Raw genomic sequence first — 14,459 nt, 5'->3', positions numbered from 1 at the left:
AAACTTATCATTTTGGGCCTCTACTGGCCCCAATTCTTTCGCCACTGGGAAGAAATGCACTGCTGCTTCCCATTCAGTCCACCTAGTAAAAACTGCGTTTGGGTACAGATGATGTCATCGTGATCCTTCATATTAAAAGGACCCCACTGTCCTTGTCGACTGCTCAGGAAAGGAGATTAAAAGCCCAGCATCTCCAGAGCAGGTAAGTAACCTGGGTAATTTTAACTGGTTTAGCTGGGCAGGAAAGGTTCAAATTGTCCCCAAGGTATCTTACAATTGATGGCTGTTTTCAACTGTTCTCAGCAGGAGAGGGTTAAACAATGCGACTCGTGAGTCTGTGAATGAAATGGTTACAGGTTCGAATAACCTTTTAAAAAGAATTGTGGCTGTAGGCAATGCAGTCTGGTTATCGTGCCTCATTATGTGAAGGGCACCTTGTGTGTTGTCGTCATGGAAACCGACAGGAGGTCAAAGAGGTACCACAGAGGGGCAGTTAGATTGTGATAGATTGAAGTTGTCTAAAAAGTATGAGTGCAAGCTCAAAGAATCTATCATTAGTAAACAATCTCTGGCATTTCCTAGGAAAATTCTGTTCTCAAGATTTTTCTTTTAGTTGTCATAGCAACTGGCTGGGAGTAATAGAACATGAAATCAATTACACATGTAACCATTGGGCCCCCTCCATGTCAATGGGTTAGACCGTATGGGGAATTTACAACTAAAAAGCAGCCTTGATTGCAAGCAATGTTTTTCTAACCTCACACCTGGAGAGGCATGTTCCAACCACATGAACTTAACCATCGAATAAAATTTTCCACGATCTCTTTATTTATGTTGGTTCTGGGACAGTTTTGGGGAGGTAGGAATTCCAAGTTTTTAAGTCTCAGTTCTGGAACCAGCCCAATCACAGTTAAAGAGATATGCTTGGCAGGGGCCCCAGTAAACTTGTAATTGTATTGTAAATGTTTCCTTCATTCTGTGTATGTTTCTCCCAGCAATATCATTTATTAAAGAAATGTTCTTGTTACTTGTGGATTATGTGCTTTCCAATTATTACAAAGCATATTGCATTCATATACATACATTCTTAAATGCCTGTTGTGTGTCTTTGTAAACAATAAAAGACATGATTATTTAAATTGTGTCTCAACACATCATTGCATCATGTGGATTGCTTTCCTTCCCCTGCTCCCCACAAAAGGTTTGTCAATCACTTTTTTTCACAAAGCTGTAGCCCCCTTTAAAAACAGACAAAAGGTAAATCACATCTACCAGCTGCTTCCTCCACTGACCAATGCATCCAACTGAAGTAACTGTGTTTGATTGCTTCTCGGCCTTTTGGCTAAGATCAAGTGTAGTATCTGTTCTTATCAGTTTAATATCCCCTATCTGGGGACCAAATATTAAATAGATTTTTGGAACAGGGGCTTGCTCCGTCCACTCCACGCATCGACCTGGTATTGCAGTGTTTCCAGGAACGGTGCAGCTTCCCCTCTCGGCCTTTTGGCTAAGATCAAAAGTGATCTTTGGCGTTGGAGTTGATCTGACAAGAATGAATAAAAAAAAACTGTTTGAGTGACAGCCAGTCATGAAGCACACATCTTCTATTTGTGTATATAAAGCAATCACTTGTGCTTTTTATCTGTTGTGTTTCTTTACCTGCTGTCTTGAAGGGAGGATTATTGTCTGAAATTTTAACCTGAAGTGACCCAAATTTAGATGTGGCAACTCTATTTACATGGGCCTGATTCGACATCTTGGCATAGACCGCATTCAAGAAAGTTATTTCATTGCCTCAAGCCCAGTGCTTCACAACACCCCCAGTGCCTATCTTAGCCTTCTGATGCTCCGCCCCTCGTCCCAATGTTAACGTCCCAGCTTCACTTGTGTGCTGTCTCCCTGTGCCAGGGGGGTGATGTTACGCAGCAGTGAAGGAGAGCGCTGTGGCGTGAAGTTTAAAAGACGCAGTTCACCCAGGATTTTAGAAGCTGCGACCAGAAGGTTTGTATCCCATTTCAGGTCGCACAACTGCCTTAAGCACACCACGGGCCAGATGTTTGACTCTTTGACTCCCCCCCCCCCCCCTCATATAACCGATGTTTCAAATGCTCAAATTTGGGCAATTTTGAACGTTTCAAGGTAAAGTTGCCTTCTGCCTGAGAAACAGGTTTTTGCTTCCAGCTGGGGCCATCTGATTCCCTTTCACACTGTCGAGTCTAATTACTGTTGAATTTAGGAACGAAGGGGCTGAAATTGCCCTCTGCCCAAAACGGGGCGCACTTGCTGTTTTTTTTTTTTGGTGCCCCTTGGGGCGGACATTCTGGAGATTTTCAACTCTTTGGCTTATGTTTCCGGTCAGAGCAGTGTTGGTGTGGGGAGAGGGGCGGGAGCGCGGTCGGGTCAGAGTAGCTGTCACTAGCGGGGCACAAGTGGATGCGGGTCATAGAAACATAGAAAATAGGTGCAGGAGTAGGCCATTCGGCCCTTCTAGCCTGCACCGCCATTCAGTGAGTTCATGGCTGAACATGCAACTTCAGTACCCCATTCCTGCTTTCTCACCATACCCCTTGATTCCCCTAGTAGTAAGGACTCCATCTAACTCCTTTTTGAATATATTTAGTGAATTGGCCTCAACAACTTTCTGTGGTAGAGAATTCCACAGGTTCACCACTCTCTGGGTGAAGAAATTCCTCCTCATCTCGGTCCTAAATGGCTTACCCCTTATCCTTAGACTGTGTCCCCTGGTTCTGGACTTCCCCAACATTGGGAACATTCTTCCTGCATCTAACCTGTCTAACCCCGTCAGATTTTTAAAGGTTTCTATGAGGTCCCCTCTCATTCTTCTGAACTCCAGTGAATACAAGCCCAGTTGATCCAGTCTTTCTTGATAGGTCAGTCCCGCTATCCCGGGAATCAGTCTGGTGAACCTTCGCTGCACTCCCTCAATAGCAAGAATGTCCTTCCTCAGGTTAGGAGACCAAAACTGTACACAATACTCCAGGTGTGGCCTCACCAAGGCCCTGTACAACTGTAGCAACACCTCCCTGCCCCTGTACTCAAATCCCCTCGCTATGAAGGCCAACATGCCATTTGCTTTCTTAACCGCCTGCTGTACCTGCATGCCAACCTTCAATGACTGATGTACCATGACACCCAGGTCTCGTTGCACCTCCCCTTTTCCTAATCTGTCACCATTCAGATAATAGTCTGTCTTTCTGTTTTTACCACCAAAGTGGATAACCTCACGTTTATCCACATTATACTTCATCTGCCATGCATTTGCCCACTCACCTAACCTATCCGAGTCGCTCTGCAGCCTCACAGCATCCTCCTCGCAGCTCACACTGCCACCCAACTTAGTGTCATCCGCAAATTTGGAGATACTACATTTAATCCCCTCGTCTAAATCATTAATGTACAGTGTAAACAGCTGGGGCCCCAGCACAGAACCTTGCGGTACCCCACTAGTCACTGCCTGCCATTCTGAAAAGTCCCCATTTACTCCTACTCTTTGCTTCCTGTCGGACTGCCTGACGCTCTGTCATCAGCGCGTTTGTCAATGCGCTGGCGCGTCGCAGCATCCCTTCTCTTCAGTTAAAGGGGAGGGCAACTGCGAACTCTGCAGCCATTTTAGTGGCAAACACTGGGCCACCTGGGTGGGGGTGGGGGGGGGGGGGGGCGTGCTTTGGCCGGGCCAGCGGGTGCCAGGCTGCCTGCTGGTGGCCCGGCCGAACAAACGGGCATAATTGTCGGCCCAACCTGGCAGACGGCCGAGAATAAAAAATAAAATGGCGTCGCCGGCAGTGCCACCTCCCCTTTTTTAAAGGCAGCCGCACCACCCAGTCACAAAAAGGGTACCGACAGAAAAAGCGGTCAGTGGCACCGACCAACGGCGGGGCAATTTCCCGCTGGGCAATTTCGGAAAAGGGATCGCCACCGGCCGGTAAGAGGATGGCGCGTGCAAGACGTGGCAGGAAAACGGGCAGGGCGGTCCCCTACACCGCTCCCAAACTAAAGAACAATATACAAAATGGCGGCCAGTCCATTTTCTCCAGTCATACGACCTTTCAAGATATCTGAGCTCCTTCGAGTCTGGCTTTCTGGGCATCCCTGATTTTACTGGCGGATGCGCCTTCAGCTGTCCATGCTCTAAGCTCTGGAATTCCCTCCTTGAACCCTTCTAGCTCTCTTTCCTCCTTAAGACGCTCCTTAAAACCTACCACTTTATCTGTACTAATATCTACTTGTGTGGCTCGGTCTCAAAAATGTTGTTTGATAACGTTCTTGTGAAGCGCTCGAAGACGTTTTACGACGTTAAAGGTGCTACAAGTGGAGCATCCGGAAACCTCGGGACTGTGGGCTTTCTGGATTTTGGGTATTTCTGGATTTTGGCACGTCTTTCCAACGTACCGAATCTGGAAACGCCCAAGCCAAGGTTCAGGTATTTCCGGATTTCGGAACTTCTTTCCGACATGCTGAATCCAGAAATGCCTGGGCTGAAGGGGGTGGGGGCGGTGGCATGTCGGGGGGTGGGGGTGGGGGGGCGGTGGGGTTGGGAAGGGGCATGGGGTCGGGGGGAGCAGTGGCATTGGTGGGCGGGGTGGGGGGTGGCATGTCGGGGTGGCCAGGAAAAACCTGCAAGAAAGGTAAGTTAAAGTTTTTATTTATTAATTCTTTTTCAGCGAATTAGTAGGCAAGGAATTTTGGAATTTTTTTGCGGGGGGGTTGGGGGTTCCCCGTCCCTCGGCCCAACTTGCAGTGGTAATTAGTTTATTAAAAAAAATGTCCGGATTCTGGAACATTTTCCGGATTCCGTACCACCCTACCACAGATCGACCCGGTGTCCAGATTCAGGAACATTCCGAATTTCGGAACTCCAGATTTCGGATGCTTAACCTGTATATAAATGCAAGTTGTTGAATACCAGAATAAGCATGTAATTTAGGCTGACACTTCAGAATCTCTTTAAGGTGTTTAAACTAGGGGTTCAGTGGGATGAATGTGAAGAAATTGAGGCAGAAATTTGTCTTGGGTGGTAGTGCAAAATGCGCGATAGCGACTCTGCTCGTGTGGAGCACAAACACCAACATGGACCACTTGACCCAAATGGCCTGTTGCTATGCTGCAAATTCTATGTAACAAAGTTTTCTTTCTTGGAGAAAGAATGAAAGTTTTTACCAGATGAACTACCAAATAGCCTACCTCACTCCTACTTATGATCTTGTAAACTGGCATGGTGGACTGTCAACTGTGGCTCAGTGGATGGCACTCCCACCTCTGGGTTAGAAGGTTGTGGGTTCAAGTTCTACTCCAGAGACTAAAGGACAAATATCTAGGCTAACACTCCAGTGCATTAAGCAAGTGCACTGTCTTAAGATGCTGTCTTTAAACCAAGGCCTTGTCTGCCCCCTCAGGTGGATGTAAAAGATCCCATGACACTATTGTAAAGAGCAGTGGTGTTCTCTCCGATGTCCTGAACATCACTTAAAATAGTTTATTAGCTGCCACGTTTCCTATACTACAATAGTAATTACACTTCAAACGTATTTCATTGGGCTGTTCTGGGGTCGTGAAAGGCACTATATAAATGTAAGTCTTTCTTTTTATTCTCATCTTTATTTTCCATTTGCTTTGTTCGATATATTAAGATTATTGCACATTACAGAGCACTGTGCTATAGTGATGTGGCTTGCATATTTTGTATCTTCAGTGTCCTTAGTCTCGCTGAGTAAGATAGTGTCATTAGAGCTGAATCTGTGAGCAGTTTTATCTTCTCCACTGGGATCTGGTTTGAGGCAGACAAAACTCATTTTACTTATGACCTTTAGCAGATAAAATGTTCACCTCCTTTGACTAGGTGGCATTTTATTCCAGGTTACAAAAGTGAAAGTGTAGTGTTTTGACCTGCTATACCCGATAATATAATGTTTAATAGGCAGACTTTCATCCTATCTATATCTTGAGCCAAGTCTCTGAAAGGAATGGAGTATCCTAACACAATCACCATGCCAGGCTTCAGGCTAGGAATATTTTCCACTGATAACAGTACTTGCAATTAACGACGCCTGGGATAGTGGGAACTAAAAGTATGGACGTGTTACATGGGAATGTGAATGAGCAAGCTATAGAAAGTCAGCTGGGACATAAAGTAATCACCAGAATTGGATTTCACATTCGAGTTTATTCAGTTAGTTTTTTCTAAATCTGGTTTTCATTATTGATATCATATTCATTGGTATTCATCTTAAATCTTAAATTAACAGTCCAGTTCTCTAACTTTAAATGGAATTACAGTATTATTAATTTGCAAGCAATAATTTTAACATATCGAACAAAGCAAAGGGGCTGACTTATGAAGAAAGGTTGGGCCTGTACTCACTGGAATTCAAAAGAACAAAAGGCGATCTTATTGAAACATATAAGATAATGAGGGGGCTTAACAAGATGGATGCAGAGAGGATATTTCCACTCATGGGGGAATCTAGAACTAGGGGGCATAGTTTCAGAATAAGGGGTCGCCCATTTAAAACTGAGATTAGGAGAAATTTCTTGAGGGTTGTCAATCTTTGGAATTCTCTGCCCCAAAGAGCTGTGGAGGCTGGGTCATTGAATATATTTAATGGTGGAGATGGACAGATTTTTGAGCGATAAGGTAGTGAAGGGTTATGGGGAGCGGGCACAGAAGTGGAGCTGACCCTATAATCAGATCAGCCATAATCTTATTAAATGGTGGAGCAGGCTTGAGGGGCCAAATGGCCTACTCTTGCTGCTATTTCTTACGTTCTTAATATCTTGCATGTAAAGATGGGATGGGTGTATCCGCAAAAATGGGGATAGGAAAACCATTCTGAAACCATTAACAATTGGAATGAAGCTTGATGTAAATTACACACTGCTGAGTAATGCTTGGAAGCTACATTTTCTCTCATAGCTTCATGCTTAGCAAATTCATAAAACTCTGGAAGCAGCTGGAGCCTAGACATCTGGTTGCAGAATGGTGATTAGGAATAAATAAACTGGGTCTATTTCAAATGCATAAAATTCCAGAACACATACTAACAAAATTTAAGATTCCCTTCCCAATTGTGAATTAAAAAAAATTGGGTGAATACATATTCAGTGTTTTATGCCATCACACCCTCCTCCTATCCCCTGCTCAGCAAAATCAGTGCAATTAGGGCATCTGCTTCAGTTAATGTTCCACCTATTGATCCTAGCTAGCACCTATCATGACAACTAATAGCTGAGGTCTGTGACTGAAACCATAGCAACAAATGACCTTTTTCAAACCATCTCTCCTCTAGATGCTGATTATGCCTCAATGGTTCAAAGGATGCTGATAGCTGTCTAGTTTCTCACCTAAGCAGCATTTCTTTCAGCCTCGACAGTGAATGTTGACAAACTATTCAACTATGGGAGTTGCTCAGGAGTAGGAGACCTGGCTCCTTTTCCTTGTCCCTGGTCTAGTCATCGAGGCTTTATTCTCTTTTTTCCAATGATCATAAAATGCGGAATAGAATGAAAAATGCAGATTTGCTTCAATTCAACCAAGCCTCCCAAATACAGTGTAACCAGCAAACAGATACTGTGAGATCCAACAGTGTGAGAAGGGGAGAAGCAGAAACTTGTGATGAACTTGGAACCAGCACCTTCCTTTCTACGCTCCCACTTCCAACACCCAATATAGGGGCTTGAATTGCCCCGCTGCGGATTCTGCATGGCCATTTGGTGGCCACCAGGGACCATCTCAACCGAACCAGTGGCCCGGCACGCAAAGAGGAGTGCCGAGCTGCATGATGGCGGCCAGTCGAGAGGAGGGCCGCCATTGTTGGGCTGACGGAAAAGAGGGCCGACAAAAAAAAAAAAGGCGACCCAGGGTGCACACGGCCTCTCCTTTTAAGGGGCGCCCCGGGGCGGATGTTAGCGTCCTGCGCCAGCCTCTCCCGCGGGACAATTTTCCCTGCGGGGCGCAAAGAAGTCGGCGCGCACGGCTTTGACGTCATCGCCGGGTGTGCAATGGCCTGGGCCGCAGGGCGCAGTGCAAACTCCAAATCAACCCTAAAATGTCGGGGGCAATTTTGCCCCAGGTGCCACCTGTCACCAGACGAAGAGGCAATTGGGTCCCATTAGTGCCTACCGGATGTACTAACTAAGCACAAAAAATGGGCCATTCCGGCCCCACTATCACCCTGCTCAGAATTGCAAGGATTTCTTTCTTGCAGAGGTTGAGGTCGGGGAGCCCATCTTTGTGGTATTTCTTATTATGGGCTGTCTACTCCTTAAAGAAATTGCAAAAATGTAGAATTACTTATTGATACCATGAGAGGCTTCAAAATTTAGGTATCAGCAAATAGTCAACAATGGATGTGATGACTGACAAATGTATCATTCAGTTACATTCCATGGCAGGCTTTCAGTGGAATTTTTGGCTGTGAGGAATGGTTTACTTGCAGTTAAATGCAGAGGGTGAAAAGGGCACCATGCTTCCTCCTGGGCATTGATGGTTCATTCCCTTTAACAGAGTGGAGGATGGGCACTGTCAGTGACTAACATGCTGTGCACATTGCATTGTCAGATGCTGCTGATTTCTTATTTTGCCTGACCTGGTAAGATCATTAAACTTTTTCCATGTTTCCTTTATATCGGTTAGCCTTGCATGGTATGTTTGTATTCGCACCCACTTCCTTGGCCATCTCCTACAAATGCTGCTGTGCTGTGCTCCTCTGCCTGACATTATGGAGGAGCACATACATGCTGAGCCATTTGGTCCATCTTATTCATCCATCAGAATAATTCTGAATTTTACCCATTGCAGCAGCCAGTTGGTTCTTAAATGATTCCAGGGTTTTCGACTCAACTACTCTAGCCGGAAGGCTATTCTATGTTAATTGAACTTTGATATCAGGATGTTTTTCCTCATATAATCAGAAACATGACTTTTACTAGTTTGAATCTATGGCCCTTTGTACAACCCTTGCTATTTAAATTTTCTGGATTTATCTTTTCCATTTACAACATTGTCTCTTGTCTTTTGCTGAGCTGCACACCATATTCAAGGAACAAAAACAGACAATTCTGGAAACACTCAGGAGGCCACTTTGCATCTGTTTAGAGAACAGATGTTAACCTTTCAAATGTGGACCTTTCATAAGAACTGCAAGATATTATAGATGAACAGCATTTAAAAAAACAATGGAAGAAGGGAATAAGAAGGGAGTAAGGGATAGACCGAGTAATTACAGGCCAATTGGCCTAATCTTGGTGGTGGGAAAATTATTGGAGAAAATTCTGAGGGACAGGATAAATTTTCATTTAGAAAGACACTGATTAATCGGGGACAGTCAACATGGATTTGTTACGGGAAGGTCATGTCTGACTAACTTGATTGAATTTTTTGAGAAGGTAACAAGAAGGGTCGATGAGGGTAGTGCGTATGATGTAGTATATATGGATTTTAGCAAGGCTTTTGATAAGGTCCCACATGGCAGACTGGTCACAAAAATAAAAGCCCATGGAATGCAAGACAAAGTGGCAAGTTGGATCCAAAATTGGCTCCGAGGCAGGAAGCAAAGGGAAATGGTTGATGGGTATTTTTGTGACTGGAAGGCTGTTTCCAGTAGGGTTCCGCAGGGCTCAGTACTAATTCCCTTGCTTTTTGTGATGTGTATGTATATATATATTTAGACTTGAATGTAGGGTGTATGATTAAGAAGTTTGCAGATGTTACAAAACTTTGCTGTATGGTTGATAATGAAGAAGAAAGCTGTAGACTGCAGGAAGATATCAATGAACTGGTCAGGTGGGCAGAACAGTGGCAAATGGAATTCAGTCCAGAGAAGTGTGAGGTAATGCATTTGGGGAGTGCTAACAAGGCAAGGGAATGTACATTAAATGGTAGGACACTGAAGTGTTGAGGAACAAAAAAAGGAGCTGTGTGAAGGTAGCAGACCAGGTAGATAAGGTGATTAAGAAGGCATACGGAATACTTGCCTTTATTAGCCAAGGCATAGAACACAAGAGCAGGGAGGTTATGCTTAAACTATATAAAACGCTGTTTAGGCTACAGCTAGGATATTGCATACAGTTCTGGTCACCACATTACAGGAAAGATGTGATTGTAATAGAGAGGGTACAGAGGAGATTTACAAGGATGTTGCCTGGACTGGAGTATTTTAGCTGTGAGGAAAGATTGGATAGGCTGGGTTTGTTTTTTTTGGAATAGAGGAGGCTGAGGGGAGAGCTTTATTGAGGTGTATAAAATTATGAGGGGCCTAGATAGTGGATAGAAAGGAACTGTTTCTCTTGGCAGAGGGCTCAACAACCAGGGGGCATAGATTTAAAGTAATTGTAGGAGGTTTAGAGAGGATTTGAGGAGAATTTCTTTCACCCAGAGGGTGGTGGGGGTATGGAACTCACTGCCTGAAAGGGTGGTAGAGGCAGAAAACTTCGACTCTTTTTAAAAAAAAATGTACTTGGCTATGCACTCGAAATGCCGTAACCTACAAGTATGCGGAACAAGAGCTGGATAGCTCTTTGTTGGCTGGCGCGGACACGGTGGGCTGAAATGGCCTCCTTCCATGCTGTTAATTTCTTGGAAGATGAAAAAACCACACACACAAACATAAGTAGGATGGCCTGTGAAGTGCTTAAGTGGAAAACCGTGGGTAGTTAAATTGTTGAATTAATATAAACGCCTCTTGTATTCTATTGTTCTGGTTGTGTAGTTCAACATTTTGTTGCCATTGTTGATTGGTGATATACATTGGTTGGACATGAGTGTTGAGATTACTAAGACTTTTTCAACATTTTCCGTATCTATTTCAACACCGTTCATGGAATAGGAATTGCCCATTTTTCCTTTCTGTATGCTGTACTTTATATTTGTTTGCATTAAATTTCATCTGCCGTTGTTTTTCCCACTTGCATATTTTGTTCAACTTTCTTTAGTTTCTGAGCTGCTTTCTCCAACTCCACCATCCTTCATCGGTTGATATCATCTGCAAATTTGACCAATTTCCATTGGGTTTCTGAGGTCAAGTCATTGATGTAAATTAGAAAGAGCAGTGGCCATACCACTGATGCTTGAGGTACCCTTTCAGTACATCCCTCCGCCCCATCCCCTACCCTCTAACAAGTGCTCATTGTTTTCTACTCTTCAAGTTGATCTCTGTTATTTGTCTTAAGTTTCACTCCGTCAGCTGTTATATCAATTAAATCAAATCCCCTGCATCAACATTTAACAATGAGCTACACCATCAGGATTGAAAGGCTTCTGCTTCTAGTAATTTTGAGCAACCTGAAGAGTGACAGACTGAGAATACCTTATTAAATAGTTTCTTCTCCATACCCAGGGTTTGCCCTGTATCTCCACAACTTTGTGTTTGACAAATTTCCATACAAAGGCTTTTTAGTTAGCTGCTCTCTGCCCTCCTGTGATCCTCACTGACATTGGTGTGTTTCAACAGTTTGAGTTGCATTGCCACAAGGATTTTAGCTGTGCTGGTCCTTTTAGCTGTTGCAGGTTTTCCAATCCTATGCATAGGCAAAAACAGAATTGAGGGTGATAATTTGCCTTGAATACCAAGGCATTCAAATTCAGCCCAAGTTTTGAAGAATCAGAATTTTATAGAGTCTCTGAAATAAAGTCTAAACAATGCCCAAACATTTACCTTATCATGTATGTCTGCCAATCAGTACATTCCCTTTATCCCTGCTCTGCCCCCTACCTCTCAACCAATTACCAACCCATGCCACAAGGTTTCCTTCAATTCCATGTGTTCTCGTATTGCTAATATGGACATCCAATTTCCTTCGCTAAAGGAAATTAGTAACCAGTTTTTTTTCTTTGATATTCCAACAGTTTCATGGTCACTTTTACTCATACCAGTTTTTTTTATTTCTAGGTTTTTCAAAACAGAATTCACATTTCAAACTGCCATGGTGGGATTTGAACTCACGTTCTTTCGATTTTTGAGTCCAGTAACATAATCACTATACTAGTTTAAACTATAGTAATTTAGGGGAAGAAATTGCTCCTCGCTCCGATTGGGGGCGGTAACCTTCCAGGGCCGGGACTTTTATCGCCGGCCTAGAAGTCCCACCCCTGACGTGGAATTGGGCCGTACACCCCTCCAAGGAAGCAGACCGCTGTCTCCGGTGCTTCGCTTCCTTTGGGAGGGTGCTTCCGGGGCGGTAGTGTGGCGCTGAGTCCCTTAATGGGCAGGGCCGCTGTGTCCTTTGTATGGCCCTTTTGTGACTGCCACTGGATGACCAGGGACACTGGGATCGGGCCAGCAACCTGGCAGCACGGTCCACGCTAGGGCCACCATGGTCGGGTCGGCCGACCAAGATAGCGGCTCGGGATGCTACAGGCCTCCTCTTTAAGCAACGCTCCAGGGGCGGATGTTCGCCAGCTTTGCGACCCGCGAGACAATTTTCCCTGCGGGGCTTTAAGGGGCGGTGAGGGGTCGCCACGCACTACTAATGACTTCGCCAGTTGCACGGCGGCCTGTGGCGCTAACCACGGGAAGCAGCATTGCCGGGACAGCGCCTACCAAATCTCCTGGGAGGTGGTATCGCCCCCCCCCACCCCCGGCAGGTGAAAACTGCCTTACGTCCCCCCGGAGGTACTAACGGGGCACAAAAAAAGGGGCAAATTCGCCCCCTTAAAATTTAATCAAATCTGATAGTCAGAAATATATTATTTTATGACTTTGCAAATGCACTGTCACAAGCTACGTTGACTATAGAATTTAGCCGAGAGTTAACAGTTCTTTGTTAATGATTTCAAGGCTGCACTCGTAAAATTGTAAAGCACAGGAAAAGTAAAATACAACCCCCCCAGTTAACCTTCATTCCTGTTCATAAAGGGATTTCTGGATTTCTGCAGGTTGGTGAGGTCAGGGCTAATCTGCGATATTTTCAGGGTAAGATATTCGTGTCAGCAATAAGCAAAGTGTGGCCTCGGGCTCTGTGTGCCTGCAGCTGAAATCAGCGCCTGGACATGCTGCAGAAAGCAAGAAGTGTTTAACGCTTTATGTAGCAGATGGATGGACAAAAAACAGGCTTTTCTGAAATAGTAAACTGAAGAAGATAAATGAGCAGCAGGGCTAAAAATAGCAAAATGTTTTACAAAATTAGGCCAAGATCCACTTTTTAATAACGTTTCCAAAAGTCACTTTTGACGATTGTATTTAGCTTCTGATTAACCCCGAGGTGTGGTTGGATGAAATATAATTTTCTATTGATTGGATATGATGCTGCTGGTTACGTCATCGGATGTACCTGATGGAAAAAAATGCACTTAGTGATTCTGATTGACGGGAGGATTCAGGACCTTCCCTGGTACCTTGGCTGTTATGTAGAGACGGTGGGGTGGGCAGTAAAAGAAAGGAGCTAGCATGTAAAAGTAATCGCTAACTGTAGCAGTACAGAATCTACAGCACAGAAACAGGTCATTCAGCCGAGAATAATAAAGCGCCAATTTGGGATTTAGTGTAGATTTGCTTATATACTGAATTCGTTTGTCAAATCTTCAGGCAACCTAACTGATTTTTAAATTTTATTTTGTTATGCAGAAGGATGTTGGTTCTAATGATATGTTTAAAACCACTGGGCTGTGACTTCCTGAAACATTTTGATATTCCATTCTCAACACCTTATACACCGCTCGAATACTAAAAGCTGCATTAGAGTGTGGGTGGATTACAAATAAACACCGGGGAAGTAAAATGTAACATCCATTTAATAATCTCCGTTAAAAGGGCACTGTCTAAAAGCTGCATTCCAAAACTTTATTTTATTTGTCACTCATCACTTGTCCATGATGTCACTTTGAGGGAAATGACATATAGTTTTTGATGCTTTTTTTATCCTATATCTAAAATAATTGCCAATGTTTCAAACAGACTGTGCCTCTTTAACCCAGACACAGACTATGGCTGACAGTAGGAACTGGTACAAATGAGATTTTGCGGCAGTGCGAAGGTAAGTAAGATTAACGGTGTTAAATACCAAATAGATAGTTTGGGCCCTCAATTACTCTGCAGCACACAAAGCTAAAAAGTGTCTTTTATTTTACTAGCACAAATTATATACTGTATTCTTCCAAATCCGTCGACATTGCCAATAGTATTGTCTAGGCTATAAAGAAAAAATATTTGAAGAAAATTGAGTTTTTTTACTTGTTAATATATTTTCTTTCATCTTAAAAGGCATATAATTTTCTTTATTATCCAAAGTTATATAGCAGAGGAGTTAGGGCATTACAGTGCACTATTAGCCAAGAAGTAATGAGGTTTCTCAGGTTTATTGTTACAAGTTGGACTTCTCCACAACACAAGAACACATTCTTCAATTTTAAAATGGAAATGTCATCTACAGTTTGCTTAAAACACCTAACTGGAGACTTAACACTTTCACAGTAGTCAGTGGAAAATAGTTCATTCCTATCCATCTAC

At 43.8% G+C, this 14,459-nt stretch overlaps 1 protein-coding gene and 1 pseudogene across 2 annotated transcripts in view; both read left to right on the top strand.

Annotated features, from left to right (window-relative positions):
• fstl1b (follistatin-like 1b) overlaps positions 1-14,459 on the top strand; it is a 124,340-nt gene that overhangs the window by 41,980 nt on the left and 67,901 nt on the right. The gene's annotated exons all lie outside the window — the stretch shown is intronic.
• LOC139276643 (U2 spliceosomal RNA) lies at positions 1,323-1,491 on the top strand (annotated as a pseudogene).

This window comes from Pristiophorus japonicus, chromosome 11 (genome assembly GCF_044704955.1).
Source record: "Pristiophorus japonicus isolate sPriJap1 chromosome 11, sPriJap1.hap1, whole genome shotgun sequence".
Lineage (NCBI taxonomy): Eukaryota > Metazoa > Chordata > Chondrichthyes > Pristiophoridae > Pristiophorus > Pristiophorus japonicus.
Note: the sequence above shows the minus strand (reverse complement) of the source record. Positions and strands in the feature narration are given on the sequence as shown.